The sequence below is a fragment of the Moschus berezovskii genome, chromosome 16, assembly GCF_049115385.1.
Source record: "Moschus berezovskii isolate FMDL1 chromosome 16, NW_MosBer_1.0, whole genome shotgun sequence".
Taxonomy (NCBI): domain Eukaryota; kingdom Metazoa; phylum Chordata; class Mammalia; order Artiodactyla; family Moschidae; genus Moschus; species Moschus berezovskii.
In genome coordinates, this window is record NC_142475.1 from 24,592,624 (window position 1) to 24,608,665 (window position 16,042).

General features: G+C 39.7%; 1 protein-coding gene and 1 pseudogene across 2 annotated transcripts in view; both read right to left on the reverse strand.

Annotated features, from left to right (window-relative positions):
* ANGPT1 (angiopoietin 1) overlaps positions 1-16,042 on the reverse strand; it is a 310,595-nt gene that overhangs the window by 223,110 nt on the left and 71,443 nt on the right. The window lies entirely within an intron of this gene.
* LOC129559854 (small ribosomal subunit protein eS1 pseudogene) lies at positions 12,268-14,340 on the reverse strand (annotated as a pseudogene).

The following is a 16,042-nucleotide window of genomic DNA, read 5'->3' on the forward strand; positions in this document are numbered from 1 at the left end:
TTCCAAACAAGCTTAGGTCAAGTTTCTTCAATTTCCAGTGGAACATTCAGAAGAGCTCCAGATTTTGTGATGGCTGAAGTTTATACTATTTGGGAATCCCCTTAGAAAAAGAACTAAAGATTACGAATGCATAACCAGGTACAAATGTGATTATTTTGAACAATAGGGAAAAATGCAAGTTATGGGACCCTTGCAGGATTGTATCTTTGGTAATTTACAATACTTTGCTTACATAAGGCTGCTTCTGAAATGCAACTGGCCTCCCTTCCCACACAGAACTCTCAACAACAATTCTGAGGACACTAAGAGGTGTGTACAGATGAGAGGGCCTGAAGCTCAGGCCCCCTTAGCTTTGAGGTAAATCTGCCTTCACTGATACATCTGTCCAAAGTACAGTGGGCAGTGGGACAACTGGGTCTTGGAAAAGCTTTCAGAGGATGAGCTCTCTAAGATGACTAACAAGTGTTCTTAAGTAATGGAAGTGGGTGGGGCCCAAGACTGAGTTCTCAGCACTACGTTGCAGTTTCAAGAAATAGCTGCCTGTTAGAGAAAACTTATTCAAATGTAAAGAAAAGGTGACTTGAGTTGGCTGGTCTGAGAATCCCTCTCCATATAATCCTACAATATGCCTGTTAAGTCTGTGGTTTTCCTCCCTTTATGCGCTACTCCTCCTTCTTTTCACTTTCTTGGACTTTGGGCTTCTAGGAAGAAGAATACTTCAAACGGCTGCTTCTATGCATATGCTTTCCATTTTGGGGATTTTTGTCCTTGTCCTTAAAATAAACACAGCACTCAAAAAGGAGAGGGGAAAAAGAGTAGAAAATAATAAATAACAAGGCTTTTCTCTTTTTTACCAAGACCCTTACAGCATTAAGAAGCTTAACAAGAAAAACAAACATTACCCTTTCCCTATAGGAACTGTGTCAACAAAAGTTCATGGAGTGGGTGGAAACAAGTAAAGAAAAATGACACCCCATATTTAAGAAAATTTAAAAATTAAAATCAAGTAAGTTCAACTTCTCACAGAACTAACACAAGAATTCCAATATGGAAAAAGAGTGTGGGTCCAAACTCTGCTATCCATACACTCCCTTTTTCCTAAAAACCCTGAATATGGGTTTCCCTGATCCTCAGTTGATAAAGAATCCGACTGCTCTGCAGGAGACTCCGGTTCGATTCCTGGGTGAGGAAGATACACTGGAGAAGGGAAAGGCTACCCACTCCAGTATTCTGACCTGGAGAATTCCATGGACCGTATAGTCCATGGGGTAGCAAAGAATTGGACATGACTGAACAACTTTCACTTCACTTCACATAGTGAACTTTGTGAGCTCTTTAACAGAGTGAGTTCTGCTTTAGTCAATAACACAGTTAAAATCAAAGAGAACAGACTGGTCTCTGGTTCCTAGAATTGTGAACGGTACTTCTGTGTGTGTTCTGGAGGAACGGGGATTTGAGAGGCAGTTTGTCTAAGGCTAAGGGCTGAACTTTGTTTTGAACTTTCTACAGAAGAATGCATGATCCTGTAAGGATTCCAGTACCATGCCATTGTTAGACTCTAAATACCCTACCAGACATTCCGCCCAGTTGGACTATAAGCTAAATTTGAGCATCAGAGAACCAGCTGTGAGCCACTTGTGAAGCACATCCTAATGTCTGCAGAACCTCCCCACCTGTACTGGCTATGTGTTGGGGTACTTCTTTCTCCCTTCACTTGCACACATCATCCTAAAGATGTTCCTATCAATGTAGAACATGTGGTCACACCAGGCCTGTCCTTCAAGTCAATATCCAGTATTCTGTATCTTTTTGGATCCTCTGGTCCATTAAGTTTCTCTATTTCATTCTTCCTTTGCCCAGGTAAGATTTTCTAAAACAATTGTAATCACTAAGGAAAGATCTCTCTGCTACTGTATGTTTGAAACTATATGAAAGTACTTATTGTAGACTGTCTTTCGGTATGGCGGCCAGGTATGGTCTATGGAAAGGGAACATTCCTATGGGTGCCCATGCATGTCTGACTCTTTGCGAGCCTATGGACTGTAGTTCACCAGGCTACTCTGTCCATGGGGATTCTCAAGGCAAGAATACTGGAATGGGTTGCCATGCTCTCCTCCAGGGGATCTGCTTGAATCAGGGATCAAACCTGTGTCTCTTAAGTCTCCTGCATTGGCAGGCAGGTTCTTTACCACTAGCGCCACCTGGTAAGTCCATTCCTATGGGTAGGTGTCAGTATCTACTCCCAACAAGAAGGGAAAGGAAATGAATTATTATCCCCAAGGTCATTTATGGAAAAGATGCAGCTCCTAAGATAGGACACTGGAATTTGGAAAACAGAGACCAAGCATGGCATAACAGAACTTGGAGGAAACCAGGATGCTTAAAGGGGTATAACCAGCAATCAAATAAAAGAAAAGGAATCCAAACATTTCAGAATGAAGAATCTATATTTTGAAAGCCAATTTGTTAAGCAGGTGAATTTTCAGGGGTCAGGCAGTACTACACTTTACATTTTCCCCTTCACTTGGCTTTTCTCCATTTACTCAGTTCAGTTCAATAGCTCAGACTCTTTGCGATCTCATGAACTGTAGCACACCAGGCTTCCCTGTCCATCACCAACTCCCGGAGTTTACACAAACTCAAGTCCATTGAGTTGGTGATGCCATCCAACCATCTCATCCTCTGTCATCCCCTTCTCCTCCTACCCTCAAACTTTCCCAGCTTTACGGTCTTTTCAAATCAGTCAGTTCTTCCAATCAGATGGCCAAAGTATTGGAGTTTCAGCTTCAGCATCAGCCCTTCCAATGAATATTCAGGACTGATTTCCTTTAGGGTGGACTGATTAGATCTTGCAGTCCAAGGGACTCTCAAGAGTCTTCGCCAACACCACAGTTCAAAAACGTCAATTCTTCAGCGATCAGCTTTCTTTATAGTCCAACTCTCACATCCATACATGACCACTGGAAAAACCATATCTTTGACTAGACAGACCTTTGTTGGCAAAGTAATGTCTCTGCTTTATAATATGCTGTCTAGGTTGGTCATAACTTTCCTTCCAAGGAGTAAGCGTCTTTTAATTTCATGGCTGCAATCAGCATCCGCAGAGATTTTGGAGCCCCCAAAAATAAAGTCTGACACTGTTTCCACTGTTTCCCCATCTATTTCCCATGAAGTGATGGGGCCAGATGCAATGATCTTAGTTTTCTGAATGTTGGGTTTTAAGCCAACTTTTTCACTCTCCTCTTTCACTTTCATCAAGAGGCTATTCAGTTCCTCTTCACTTTCTGCCATAAGGGTGGTGTCATCTGCATATCTGAGGTTATTGATATTTGTCTCAACAATCTTGTTCCAGCTTGTGCTCCATCCAGCCCACCATTTCTCATGATGTACTCTGCATTTAAGTTACATAGGTAGGATGACAATACACAGCCTTGATGTACTACTTTTTCTATTTGGAACCAGTCTGTTGTTCCATGTCCAGTTCTAAATGTTGCTTCCTAACCTGCATACAGATTTCTCAAGAGGCAGGTCAGGTGGTCTGGTATTCCCATCTCTTTAAGAATTATCCAGAGATTGTTGTGATTCACACAGTCAAAGGCTTTGACATAGTTAATAAAGCAGAATTAGATGTTTTTCTGGAACTCTCTTGCTTTTTCAATGATCCGAAAGATCTTGGCAATTTGATCTCTGATTCCTCTGCCTTTTCTAAAACCAGCTTGAACCTCTGGAAGTTCACGGTTCACATATTGTTGAAGCCTAACTTGGAGAATTTTGAGCATGACTTTACTAGCATGTGAGATGAGTGCAATTGTGCGGTAGTTTGAGCATTCTTTGGCATTGCCTTTCTTTGGGATTGAATGAAAACTGACCTTTTCCAGTCATGTGGCCACTGCTGAGTTTTCCAAATTTGCTGGCATATAGAGTGTAGTGCTTTCACAGTATCATCTTTCAGGATTTGAACTAGCTCAATTGGAATTCCATCACCTCCACTAGCTTTGTTCGTAGTGATGCTTCCTAAAGCCCACTTGACTTCACATTCCAGGATATCTGACTCTAGGTGAGTTATCATACCATCATGATTATCTGGGTCATGAAGATCTTTTTTGTATAGTTCTTCCATATATTCTTGCTACCTCTTCTTATTATCTTCTACTTCTGTTAGGTCCATACCATTTCTGTCCTTTATTGAGTCCATCTTTGCATGAAATGTTCCCTTGGTATCTCTAATTTTCTTGAAAAGATCTCTAGTCTTTCCCATTCTATTGTTTTCCTCTATTCCTTTGCACTGATCACTGAGGAAGGCTTTCTTATCTCTCCTTGCTATTCTTTGGAACTCTGCATTCAGATGAGTATATCTTTCCTTTTCTCCTTTGCCTTTCTCTTCTTTTCTTTTCATAGCTATTTGTAAGGCCTTCTCAGACAACCATTTTGCCTTTTTGCATTTCTTTTCCTTGGGGATGGTCTTGATTTCTGCCTCCTGTACAATGTCACAAACCACTGTCCATAGTTCTTCAGGCATTCTATCAGATCTAATCCCTTGAATCTATTTGTCACTTCCAGTGTATAATTGTAAGGGATTTGATTTAGGTCATACCTGAATGGTCTAGTGGTTTTCCCTACTTTCTTCAATTTAGTCTGAATTTGGGAATAAGGAGTTCATGGTCTGAGCCACAGTCAGCTCCCGGTCTTGTTTTTGCTAACCTGTAGAACTTCTCCACCTTTGGCTGCAAAAAATATAATCACTCTGATTTCAGTATTGACCATCTGGTGATGTCCATGTGTAGAGTCTTCTCTTGTGCTGTTGGAAGAGGGTGTTTGCTATGACCAGTGCATTCTCTTGGCAAAATTCTATTAGCCTTCACCCTGCTTCGTTCTGCATTCCTAAGCCAAATTTGCCTGTTTCTCCAGATATCTCTTGACTTCCTACTTTTGCATTCCAGTCCCCTATCATGAAAAGGACGTCTTTTTTGGGTATTAGTTCTAAAAGGTATTGTAGGTCTTCACAATACCATTCAACTTCAACTTCTTCAGCATTACTAGTCAGCGAATAGACTGGGATTACTGTGATATTGAATGGTTTGCCTTGGAAACAAACAGAGATCTTTCTGTTGTTTTTGAGATTGCATCCAAGTACTGCATTTAGGACTCTCTTGTTGACTATGATGGCTACTCCATTTCTTCTAAGGAATTCTTGCCCACAGTAGTAGATATAATGGTCATATGAGTTAAATTCAGCCATTCCAGTCCATTTAGTTCGCTGATTCCTAAAATATCGATGTTCACTCTTGTCGTCTCCTGTCTGACCACTTCCAATTTGCCTTAATGCATGGACCTAACATTCCAAGTTCCTATGCAAAATTGCTCTTTATAGCATCGGACTTTACTTCCATCACTAGTCATATCCACAACTGGGTGTTGTTTTGCTCTGGCTCTGTCTCTTCATTCTTTCTGGAGTTATTTCTTCACTGATCTCCAGTATCATTTTGGGCACCTACCAACCTGGGGAGTTCATCATTCAGTGTCCTATATTTTTTCCTTTTCATGCTGTTCATGGAGTTCTCAAGACAAGAATACTAAAGTGGTTTTCCATTCCCTTCTCCAGTGGACCACGTTTTGTCAAAACTCTCCACCATGACCCGTCTGTCTTGGGTGGCCCTACATGGCATGGCTCATAGTTTCATTGAGTTAGACAGGCTGTAGTCCATGTGATTAATTAGTTAGTTCCTGTGATTGTGGTTTTCAGTCTGTCTGCCCTCTGATGGAGAAGGATAAGAGGCTCATGGAAGCTTCCTGATGGGAGAGACTGACTGAGGGGAAATTGGGTCTTGTTCTGATGGGCAGGGCCATGCTCTGTAAATCTTTAATCCAATTTTCTGTGGATTAAAGAAATGGGTGGGTGGGGCTGTGTTCCCTCCCTGGTATTTACCTGGGGCGAAACTATGGTGGTATGGACCTAACAGAAGCAGAAGATATTAAGAAGAGGTGGCAAGAATACACAGAAGAACTGTACAAAAAAAGATCTTCACAACGAAGATAATCACGATGGCGTGATCACTCACCTGGAACTAGACATCTTGGAATGTGAAGTCAAGTGGGCCTTAGAGAGCATCACGACGAACAAAGCTAGTGGAGGTGATGGAATTCCAGTTGAGCTATTTCAAATCCTGAAAGATGATGCTGTGAAAGTGCTGTACTCAATATGCCAGCAAATTTGGAAAACTCAGCAGTGGCCACAGGACTGGAAAAGGTCAGTCTTCATTCCAATCCCAAAGAAAGGCAATGCCAAAGAATGCTCAAACTACTGCACAATTGCACTTATCTCACACGCTAGTAAAGTGATGCTCAAAATTTTCCAAGCTAGGCTTCAGCAATATGTGAATCCTGAACTTCCAGATGTTCAAGCAGGTTTTAGAAAAGGCAGAGGCACCAGAGATCAAATTGCCAACATCCGCTGGATTATGGAGAAAGCAAGAGAGTTCCAGAAAAACATCTATTTCTGCTTCATTGACTATGCCAAGGCCTTTGACTGTGTGGATCACAATAAACTGTGGAAAATTCTGAAAGAGATGGGAATCCCAGACCACCTGACCTGCCTCTTGAGAAACCTGTATGCAGGTCAGGAAGCAACAGTTAGAACTGGACATGGAAAAACAGAGTGGTTCCAAATAGGAAAAGGAGTACGTCAAGGTTGTATATTATCACCCTGCTTATTTAACTTCTATGCAGAGTACATCATGAGGAACGCTGGGCTGGAAGAAGCACAAGCTGGAATCAAGATTGCCGGGAGAAATATCAATAACCTCAGATATGCAGATGACACCACCCTTATGGCAGAAAGTGAAGAGGAACTCAAAGGCCTCTTGATGAAAGTGAAAGAGGAGAGTGAAAAGGTTGGCTTGAAGCTCAACGTTCAGAAAACGAAGATCATGTCATCTGGTCCTATCACTTCATGGGAAATAGATGGGGAAACAGTGGAAACTGTGTCAGACTTTATTTGTTTGGGCTCCAAAATCACTGCGGATGCTGATTGCAGTCATGAAATTAAAAGACGCTTACTCCTTGGAAGGAAAGTTATGACCAGTCTAGATAGCATATTAAAAAGCAGAGACATTACTTTGCCAACCAAGGTCCATCTAGTCAAGGCTATGGTTTTTCCCGTGGTCATGTATGGATGCGAGAGTTGGACTCTGAAGAAAGCTGAGTGCCGAAGAATTGATGCTTTTGAACTGTGGTGTTGGAGAAGACTCTTGAGAGTCCCTTATACTGCAAGGAGATCCAACCAGTCCATTCTAAAGGAGATCAATCCTGGGTGTTCATTGGAAGGACTGATGCTAAAGCTGAAACTCCAATACTTTGGCCACCTCATGTGAAGATTTGACTCACTGGAAAAGACTCTGATGCTGGGAGGGATTGGGGTCAGGAGGAGAAGGGACGACAGAGAATGAGATGGCTGGATGGCATCACCAACCCTGTGGACATGAGTTTGAGTGAACTCCGGGAGTTGGTGATGGACAGGGAGGCCTGGCGTGCTGTGATTGATGGGGTCGCAAAGAGTCAGACTCGACTGAGCGACTGAACTGAACTGAAGTGAACTGAGGCTATGCAAAGTAAAATATACTATATTAAAAGATCAACCCAAACAAAAATAGACAGAACATTATTATCATGTGTTTCAGAGAAAATGCATATTTTCCCAAGGTTCCATCTTCAATCCCGCTTTTCTGGTCACCCCATACACTTGTGAATGTCCTAATTTCTGGTTCAGATCTCTCTTAGTCTTTTCGTTGTGATGATGATTGGTAGTATTTTGTTTTCCTTTCCTTGTGCTGAGATTAAACAAGAACAATCATAGACACCTGCCAGGTACTTTTATGAGCAAGGACACACATTTTGACAGTGATTGGCGATAGCCATGGAACAAGCAGTAACTAAGCTTTATAAGAATCACACTGGTTATGTTGACCTCTTAGCTCACCCTCTAATCAAGTCAGTAAAATTCCCAGCCTACAGAAAGATATTTTAAAAAGCATTCTTCTTATTACTATCTTCCCCTAAACTCTCAGGTAAAGTGAAGGAAAAGCTATTCATTCAATAACTGTCTCTCATGCACTTTGAAAATTTGCACTCATTTCAGAATATGCTAAAAAAAAAAAAAACTCTGATACAATAGAATTTTGAAATTTTAAATCATAAGCTTCATGTCTTATTACACAGTCTGAGAGTTATTAAAAAAACAAAACAAAGCTGTTTAAGAGAATGAATAAGCAGCTCAGTCAACATAAATGGGTACATAGTCCTTTAATTAAAAGATGCTTATATGTTACAACTTCAAGCTTGAGATGATAAGACACCTCTTGTAGGACCACCAGAGAAGTGGGGGAGGAATCACTTAAAGCAAGGAGAACGTGCAGTGAGCCGCACATAAGGCATGACTAGTTACCGTGCTGAGTGAAACCAGGACTTCCCAGGGAGGCTTTCTAGCCAGCATCTCATCACTTAACAGTTTGGTTAACAAATATGTACAAAAAAGCAACTGAAAACTTCATCTCTAATTATCAAACCCCCTTGAGTCTTAAGTTCCTCAAAGCTTTGCTAAGAGAATGGGTGTCACTAATCGATGATGACACTGAGCAAGACACTCCCAAGAAGCTCTCTTTCTCAGCTGTTTGTTAACCCAGCAGGAAGAGTCCACAGTGAAATGTTTCTTACTTCGGGGTTAACTGTCGTTTCTCCCCAAAGCCAATGGGAGCTTGAAAAAATTGTGAAAGCCTACTGCCAAATTCCAGGAGGGCAAAAAGAATAAACTCTGTTGGTTAGTTTGGGGATTGCTTTTATCTTGTTGAGGGAGAATTTCCAGGAGCTTGGTCCAAGGATAGTCCTTGTTTCATGGTATAAAGAAGTATTTTTATAGACTAATATTATTTTTGAAATGCAGGCCTTCACAGATCTTTTGTTTTAGGTCACTCTGACATCGTGGTGGCTTGATATGATTTACATGAAAGCAAAAGCAATATAGAGGTAACTCTAAAAAGTTCCTAGGTCAATAACTGGGATATATTTCTTTTCTGAGGAAAAAAATCCATTTGTCATGTAGGTTATTTTTCATTTAGAGTAATTGACTAGCTAGTCACATACATGTGAACCAGTATCTTAGTATCTTCTAGAATGTGTCTAGAAAGTTCTGAAAGGATTTCTGTTCCTTATTTTTAGAAATAAATTTTTAAAATTATTTTCATTGGAGGATAATTACTTTACAATATTGTGATGGTTTCTGCCATACATCAACATGAATCAGCCATAGGTATACATTTGTTCCCCCATCCTGAATCCCCCTCCCACCACCCTCTCCACTCTATCCTGCTAGGCTGTCCCAGAGTACCAGCTTTGGGTGCCCTGCTTCATGCATTGAACTAGCACTAGTCACCTGTTTTAAGTATAGTAACATATAAGTTTCAATGCTATTCTCCCAAATTGTCCTACCCTCTCCTTCTCCCACTGAGTCCCCAAGTCTGTTCTTTACACCTGTTCCTTCTTTACTGACCTGCATAAAGGGTTGTCAGTACCATCTTTCTAAATTCCATATATATATATGTTAATATACAGTAGTTGTCTTTCTCTTTCTGACTTATTTCACTCTGTATAATAGGTTCTAAGTTCATCCACCTCATTAGAACTGACTCAAATGTGTTCCTTTTTATAGCTGAGTAATATTTCATTGCATATATCTACCATAACTTCCTTATCCATTCATCTGCCAATGGGCATCTAGGTTGCTATTGTAAACAGTGTTCCAGTGAATACTGAGGTACATGTGTCACTTTCAATATAATTAAAACTTTTAACTTCAGGATATACAGGAAAAAAATCCTTGAAAGAAATTTTAACTTCCAAGGTAATTCTTAATGTTTTAGGTATTTCACAAAAGTCATAAAAATAATAGTAAGTTAAACTTTAGTTTACTGTTTTCTCAGTGGAAAATTAATTTCAGACAACAGTCTTTATAAAGTGCTAATAACATTTCAAGCGCAGGAGAACACTATGTGGATTTCTCTGTATCATCATTAGATCAGGCTAACCACTAAGTACTTATTCTACACCCTGTAGTACTTTGCCCGCTTTTATTCATTTTTGACTTAGAGCCCCTTAAGGTCAGAGTTCATGCCTATTTATTCTTCCTTACCTAAAGTGTTAGTCACTCCAGTCATGTCTGACTCTTTGCTCAACCATGGATTGCAGCCTGCCAGGCTCCTCTGTCCATGGAATTTTCCAGGCAACAACAGTGGGGTGAACTGTCATTCCCTTCTCCAGGGTAATCTTGACCCAGGGATCGAATCTGGTTTCCTTATCTAGAACTTAAAACAAATAATTTTTCCTAGATTGTATCAGTCTTTGTGACTTGGCCTCCCCAAAGATTCCCACATTCTAAACCTAAGAATCTACGAATATTTTAACTTACAGAGCAAAGCGTAATTTGCAAATGCGATTCAATTAAGGTTCTTGGGATGGAGTCGTTCTCCTGTACTATAAGAATAGGTCTGACATAATAAAAGGAGACTTATAAGAAGAGGCAGGAGCTTCTACATCAGTAGGAAAAGATGCTACCATAGAAGCAAGAGGTTAGAGTTTATGAGAGAAGTGATCAATAAGCCAAGGATCACAGATGGCCTCTAGAAGCTGAAAAAGGCAAGAAATGGATTCTCCCCCAGGGCCTCCAGAAAGAAATAAGACTGCCAATATCCTGACTATGTTTAACATAATTTGCTATAGCAGCAACACAAAACTAATACAGCTTGTTACTATATGGTGTACTACAATCACTTATTCTCCTTGAGTTTCCCTCTGATAAATCTCATGATGTCATGTGTTCTTAGATGAGGGAGTATGTGAAAGGTGAAAATCTGGGCTTTTAAGTCAAATTTCCTGAGTTCAAATCCTAGCTCCGTACTAATTATCTGTCTGACCTCAGTGTTGTTTAATCTCTCACAACCTTAGTTTCCATGTTGGTAAAATGGAGATAATAGTTCATACATCACAGGCATTTTTCTCCCTCTGAGAAATGAGGTGAAGTGTGTGTGTATGTATTCACATTGCAGGTAGAGTCTTTAGCATCTGAGCTGCCAGGGAAGCCTGTTTATTAGTACATTAGTGTATGGTCATTAGTCAGTGATTTTGTTTCTTAATAGAAAATATAAGACTATTGACTTTATTTGTTGTGTCTAAATAATTTATTATTCATTGTGTCTAAATAAATCACCTTAGAAAAACATGGATTCTGGTTAGAAGTCACAAGTTGCTTCACCCATTACATATGTCTCACACTCAGGTTGTCACACAGCATTTACGGGGAAGAATTTTCCAGGTATTCACTTTTCTGACACATTTGGTAACTGAGGACAGATTGAGGAAAAACCAGGAATTAGGCCAAGATGAATCAGCTTTAGTTTGGCCATGTTCGAGTACATGTAGCTTTCCTTACAGTGAATGTTCTCCCAGGCCTCTGAACCTTGCCCCTGCAAGAATGTCCTCCTCCATCCCACAACTACCAAGCCCTTTCTCCTTAGCAAGAATCTGCAGTTTCTATGAAGTCTTCCCTGCCTTCTTAAGCTCCCAGTTCTGTTTAAATTCCAATAAGGGCTTCTCAGGTGGCTCTAGTGGTAAAGAAAGTGAAAGTGAAAGTGAAGTTGCTCAGTCGTGTCCTACTCTTAGCAACCCCACGGACTGCAGCCTACTAGGCTCCTCCATCCATGGGATTTTCTAGGCAAGAGTACTGGAGTGGCTTGCCATTGCCTTCTCCAGAGTGGTAAAGAATCCATCTACTAATGCAGGAGACATAAGAAACTCAGGTTCAATCCCTAGATTAGGAAGATCCCCTAAAAGAGGGCATGGCAAGCAACTCCAGTATTCTGGCTAGAGAATCCCATAGACGGAGGAGCCTGGTGGGCTACAGTCTATAAGGCTATAAAGAGTCAGACACGACTGAAGTGACTTAACACATAGCACACACACACACACACATTTTAAATAAATTATTTAGAGAGTATGCCCATTCTAAGATGATGCTATAATGGAAGTCAGGTGAGACAAGCATATTTACTTTCCCACTAAATTTTCTGAAATACAGCTTTCTAAGGAAGGCAAGGGAAATCTACAGGAGTGTTTAACTTACCTGTCAGATTTTAAATAAAGTATTTAATATATATTAGATATTTCATAATACTGTTAGTGGTATTTATTTCAAGGGAGATATATACAGTTTATGTCGTGGTCTATTTGAACAATTGAGGTCATCATGACAATATAAGAGAACTGCTAATCTCACTGTCCATGTTCTTTATAAACTCTCTAGCTTTAACTGTACTTTTTTCTTAGGTATTTATTCCTGGATGCATTCCTTCCAATTTGTCATTTATAATTCTTGCCTTATAAAGAAAGGTTTCATTAAAATAATAGATTCTATTTCTTGAAAAACATCTCAATAATCATTCATATTTTACATTGATATGAAAAGTTTTTTCTTCCTTTTTTTCTTGATATACTTTTTAAGCATTGTACTTTCTTTTTTTTTTTTCCACCACAAATAAGATCTTTTATTTATCACCATTAAGAGCTTGCATTTTAAACAGATTCTTGGACTGGTGGCTCGTATCCATCAGCTCGTTCAACTTTAGCACCTGTCTCATCCCCAGTAGCTTTTCCAGATCTACTACCTTCACCATGTAGCTCCATGAGTCTTCCCAATTCAAATTTGGGCTTCTTCAGCATTTTTACTTTTCTAACGAAGACATCATGGAGCAGAAAAATAGATTGGCAAGCCTTTTCTATGTCTTTTCCAATGCTATCTGGAATCAATTTATTGACCACATCTTTCAAGTCATTTGTCTGCACCTCTCGGGTCATGATTTCCATCATCTTCTTGCAGATCTGGAGCACCTGCTGGTGCTGGGTGTAAGAGGTCTTCCGAATCTGATTTTTGCACTTTTTAGTAAAACCCACACAGAACAGACGAAGCAGGTAACCATTGGTAGTCTTGACATCAACGTGAGCTTCAATCATGGTCTGCCATTTTTTGACCATGGAGCACATTTTGTCACGGGTAAGATCCGTACCATGAAAATTAGTCAGGCAGTTTTTGCCCTGAACATCCTCAGTAATTAGCTTGAATTTTCTAAATGCTACTTCATTATTCTGCAGATCAGCAAGACTCACTTCGAAAATACCATCTTTGAGGCCATCAGACCCGATTTTGGTTCCTTGAGTTCTCGTGACCAATGTTTTCCCAATATTCCTTATATTGAACATAGCTGGTGCTCTCACATCATACCAATCTTTTTAGAAAATGGGTCAACCACTTTCTTCTTGACTCCCTCTTTGCCTCCTTTCGTAAGGCGCTTGTTCTTGCCCACCACCATGGTGCCGCTCAGAGAGCCAAAAGCACATTGTACTTTCTTATATAGTGGTTGAGATTACTGCTCAATCGGGAGGGGTATAAGTGAAATTGCGTTGTTTTTTTTTTTTAATGATTTCCCAAATACAAAATTGATAAATAAAGGAGGGGAAATAGACACAAACGAATTTCAAACTTTTAATTTGGTACCACATAGTTCATTTTCATTCCTGAAGAAGGGAAAGGCTACCCATTCCAGCATTCACACAGTACCTAATGGCTGCTGCTGCTGCTGCTAAGTCACTTCAGTCGTGTCCGACTCTGTGTGACCCCACAGACGGAAGCCCACCAGGCTCCCCCATCCCTGGGATTCTCCAGGCAAAAACACTGGAATGGGTTGCCATTTCCTTCTCCAATGTGTGAAAGTGAAAAGTGAAAGTGAAGTCGCTCAGTCGTATCTGACCCTTAGCGACCCCAGGGACTGCAGCCTACCAGGCTCCTCCATCCATGGGATTTTCTAGGTAAGAGTACTGAGGTGGCTTGCCATTGCCTTCTCCGACCTAATGGCTACCGAGTGGCAAACAATGTTCAGAAAGGAACATTCTATTGCAAGTGGATTAGTGTGGTGAGTTCTGCCCTAGGAAACCAATCCTTCTTTATGAAATAGTTTTGTTGCTTTCAAAATCCTGTGCAGAGAAAGGACATTTCAAGGCAGAGCATGTAATTAAGTCATTAATAAAGAGATATGTATCCTTTTAGTGATAAACATTATGTTATGGCAGAAACCAACATAATATTGTGAAGCAATTATCCTTCAATTAAAAATAAATTTAAACAGAGAAATACTGAATAAAGGATTGAAAACAAAACCCAAATCTCAACCATGCGAGATGAAAAAGAAAACTGTACAAATAAAGACACTGAACAATATTTCCTTTATCTGGAAAATTAATGGCTTGAAAAAAATGATCTTTCAATTCCTTTCGAGTCTGTGATTTTAAATGGATGAAACAGGATATTAACTTCCATCATAAACCAGGGATCTAGGACCAATTCTACAAAAATCCCATCTTGTTAATGCTTTCCCTTATCTCAAACAGGAAATTTAAAAGTTTCAAAAGATACTTTTGTACCAAAGGGACATACACAAAAGTACTTTCAATTGAGAAGTTGGAAGTATATGTCTCATTCAGAGGTCATAACTAGTCCAGGTCCAACAATCTTCAAAGGCAAGATTTCAAAGATTCCTCAACCATTCATAAATTCATATATTCTTTATTAAGCTCCTACTATATTTCATATTCTATGAAATGTGGTGGAAAACATAATTAACTACGGCATAGTGTTCACCATTCAATGTAATAAATTTGAGTTAAAATACAATAAGTTAACACAAGGGAAAGAGTCCCAGGGAGGGGGGAGCCTGGTGGGCTTCCGTCTATGGGGTCACACAGAGTTGGACACGACTGAAGTGACTTAGCAGCAGCAGCAGTAAAGGAGTGAATATTTAAAAATGGGTTACAGAAGTATTTGCTATTGTCTAAATATGGGGTTGCAGAGTCAGACATGACTTAGTGACTGAAAAACAACAAAATAATATGATTCCAATGCCTAAGAATGGGGAAAATGGATAACATTCAACAGGGAGGGAACAGCCTTAGCAAAGATAAAGAGGATGCGCGATGTGCTTGGCAAGTTTTGAGAACAGAGAGAAGTGTAGCATGCTTAATAGGCCTATGGGAATGTGAGTGTGGCAAGCAATGAGGCAGGAAAAACAGGCTGGACTAAATGTATGAGAGTTTGGACTTCATTTTGTGGGTAGTTTTGAATCATGTAAGTTTTTTAAGCAGAGGGACTTGAAATACCTCCTCTTGGAGTTGGGAGGACAGAATACAGGAGATAAGTACAGAGTATTTGGGGCCAATGAGATCATTTACTGGCCTGCTCAAAAGTCCATGGGAAAGAACTTAAGACCTGAATTCAGTAGAGGGCATGAATGAGTAAAGAGACTTTTCGAAAGAAGGTCAGTCTCAGCTAACACAAATTTCTAAAGAAAAGCAAAACATCAAATAGCAACTTAAGTTAAAGCTTGTAAACTGGCATAGGACTGACCTGATTGGATAGCAATGATTTGTAATTAGTGTATTAAAGAAGACTAAAATCTTCAGCTTCTGTTTTTGTTAGACTGATAATGTTTGCTTATAAATGTGTGCTCAATAAGTTTAGGGGAAAAAAACTATTTGAAAATGTTTTGTTCCCTGAAAGTGGTAACCATCTGTCTTGAACCACATTTGAATTCTTAGTTGTTTATCAATTCCATTTAGATGTGGTTAATGGCAAGTTAAATCACAGTGAAACTCATTCAAGAATCATTCTTATTTACTGAAGTATGAATGGAAGAGATTTATTTGTTCTCCCTTTAGTTATTCTCTATCTAAAATAGAAAATGGGTGGGTAGATATTAAAACAATATTATTATAGTAGTTGGTTTTGGGATTGAGGTTGGAAATGGGGAATGACTGCAGATGGGAACTTTGTTTTTAGAACCATGGAAATTTCCTGAAATTAGATTGTAGGACTGGTTGCACTACTCTGTAAATTTACTAAAAGTCATTGGATTTACATTTTAAATGGGTGAATTTTATGGTATGTAAATTA